We start from the raw sequence: 3,107 nt of genomic DNA on the forward strand, positions 1-3,107 counted from the left end.
TGTATTAGTCTAGGTACTTTAGAGAAACAAATCCACAGCAACTCATGTATGAGAGTTTTCACTTTTCCTGTATTTGATTATTTCCCTTTGCTCCATTGTTGAGTTCTAATTTTATAGCATCATGATCTGAGAAAGTGGTTTGTAATATTGCAAAGTTTTAAAATTGATAAACATTTGCTGTGTGTCCTAATTTATTGTCTATTCTGGAAAATGTTCTATGTGAACTGGAAAGAAATGTGTATTGAATTGTTACTGGATGTTCATATCTAAAAGGTCAAGTTGGTTATGTTTTGTAGTTCTTTTATGTCTTTACTGAATTTTTTTATTTGTTCTGACTTTTTAGAGTGGTGTGTTGAAGTCCCTATTATTATTGTAGATTATCTATTTCTTTCTTTAAGTCTGTAAGAGTTTGATTAATGTATTTTGAGACTCTTCAATTGGATGCATATATATTTATTTTAATTATGTCTACTTGTTCAATAGTCACTATAATCATTATGCAATGCCCTTCTTTGTCTCTCAAAATGGATTTTGTCTTGGAGTTTATCAGAAATGAATATTGCTACACCTACTTTACAAAATTGCCAGTAGCATGATGTATTTGCTTCCATCTATTGATTTTTAGATTATTTTTATGCTTTGGTTTGTATCTAAGGTGTGTTTCATATAGATTGATCCGTACTGTTTTCTAATCAATTTTGTTGCTTTGCCACTGGAGTGGTCCATTTATATTTGTCACTCTTGATGTGTGGTTTTCTTGCTATCATTTTTACTGGTTTCTTTTTTCCTCATAATTTTCTGTTCTGAGCTCGTTTTTCTTTGCTATTCTTTTAACGAATGAGGTCTTTCCATTTTTCTTGAGGTTACTGTTTTGTTTTTTTTGAGGTTACTATGTTATTCTCCGAAGCCCGACCCCATCCCGTTGTCTCTCTTGTATCTGTATTTTGTCTCCATTAGAATATTTTGTAACCACACAAAAACTTCTATTGTTTTATAATTGTCTTCATTGTAGAATGATATGCATGCCTCCCTATTTTGAATTTTTTTGTGTGTACTGCCAAAATTGGTTTGATTTCTGAGTAGTGGTGTCTTATGTTACTCTTAGATTGATGACTTCTGCAATTGTTCATTCCAAAGAACTCTACTTTGAAATTTTTAAAGTTTAGTCTTGTTTTTGCAAATATATTTCATTTATTCTCATCTGAAGTGCCCTCATATTTGAGGAATAATTTTACTGGATATAAAATGCTTGGTTTTTTCCCCCTCCGGCTTTTTTTTTTTCTTTTAAAAATCACTTTATTGGGGCCTCTACAACTCTTATTACAATCCATCCATCCATCCATTGGGTCAAGCACATTTGTACATTTGTTGTCCTCATCATTCTCAAAACATTGTTTTTCTACTTGAGTCCTTGGTATCAGCTCATTTTCCCCCTTTCTCCCCAGGCCCCCTCCCTTACAAATCCTTGATAATTTATAAATTATTATTTTGTCGTTTTACACTGTCTGATGTCTCCCTTCACCCACTTTTCTGTTCATCCCCCAGGGAGGGGGTTGTATGTAGATCTTTGTGATCGGTTCCCCCTTTCTACCCCACCCTCCCTCCACCCTCCAGGTAACACCACTCTCACCATTCGTCCTGAGGGGTTCATCAGTCCTGGATCCCCTGTTTCCAGTTCCTATCTGTACCAATGTACATCCTCCGGTCTAGCCAGATTTGTAAGGTAGAATTGGGATCATGATAGTGGGGGAGAGGGAGCATTTAAGAACTGGAGGAAAGTTGTTTCATTGTTGCTACCCTGCTCCCTGACTAGCTCATCTCCTCCCTGTGTTCCTTCTGTAAGGGGATGTCCAGTTGCCTACAGATGGGCTTTGGGTCCCCAATCCTCACAACTCCTCATTCATAATGATGTGATTTTGTTGTTCTTTGATGCCTGATACCTGATTCCTTTGACACCTCGTGATCACACAGGCTGGTGTGTGTGCTTCTTCCATGTGGGTTCTGTTGCTTCTGAGCTAGATGTCCGCTTCTTTACCTTCAAGCCTTTAAGACCCCAGAGGCTGTATCTTTTGATAGCCGGGCATCATCAGCTTTCTTCACATTTTCTTATGCACCCATTTGTCTTTGGCAATCATGTTGGGAAGGTAAGCATTATGGAATGCCAGTTTCATAGAACAAAGTGTTCTTGCATTGAGGGAGTACTTGAGTGGAGGCCCAATGTCCATCTGCTACCTTAATACTAAACCTATAAATATATACACATAGATCTATTTACCCCCCTTTGTGTTTTATATATTGCCTTCTTGCCTGCATGTTTCCTACTGCAAAATAAATGAATAAATCCAAACTTCTTATTGGTTCCCCTTTGTAGGTAACTTCCCCCACCCCCCCTCTTCTCCTTAAACTGGTCTCAGGTGTGTTTCCCTGCCACTGATATGGAAACTTTGACTATTATGTATTATGGTCATTTTCTTCTGGGGCCTGATTTTGCATTCTTTCAGCTTCTTGGTTATTTTCTTCTCATTAATAGTGATAAATTTTCTTCCACTAGTTCTCTGTGGATTTTTTTGTTCCTCCCTGTCCTGAAATACCTATCACACATAAATTTTGTGTCGATAGTGTCCCGCACAAATCTTAGAACTTGCTTTAATTTTTTGGGCTTATTATTTTCCTTATAGACTGCTCTCAAGAGATTTTTCAGCTCATTAATTTTGTTGTTGTTGATCCATCCTTGAATCCCTGGTATGAATTGGACTTGATCATGACTGCCAACTTTATAAGAAATCTATTATATCATATATTAAATATCTTAAAATATTTAAAAATACAACTATTCCCATTTTATAAGAAAATTTTCATCTTTGATAAGATTCATTGGTTTTGTATAGCCTTTTATTTTCACTCATCCCCCCACCAAAATTTTCTTTAAAAAAAAATCATTTTATTGGGGGCTCATACAGCTCATCACAATACATCCATAAATCGTGTCAAGCACACTTGTAGATTTGCCACCATTATAATTTTCAAAACATTCTACTTGAGCCCCTAGTATCAGCTCACTTTCCCCCCTCCCTTCTGTACTTTCCCTCCCCTCTTGAACCCTTGAT

The sequence above is a fragment of the Echinops telfairi genome, unplaced genomic scaffold (genome assembly GCF_000313985.2).
Source record: "Echinops telfairi isolate 266 unplaced genomic scaffold, ASM31398v2 ScPeMD7_7424;HRSCAF=8462, whole genome shotgun sequence".
NCBI lineage: Eukaryota > Metazoa > Chordata > Mammalia > Afrosoricida > Tenrecidae > Echinops > Echinops telfairi.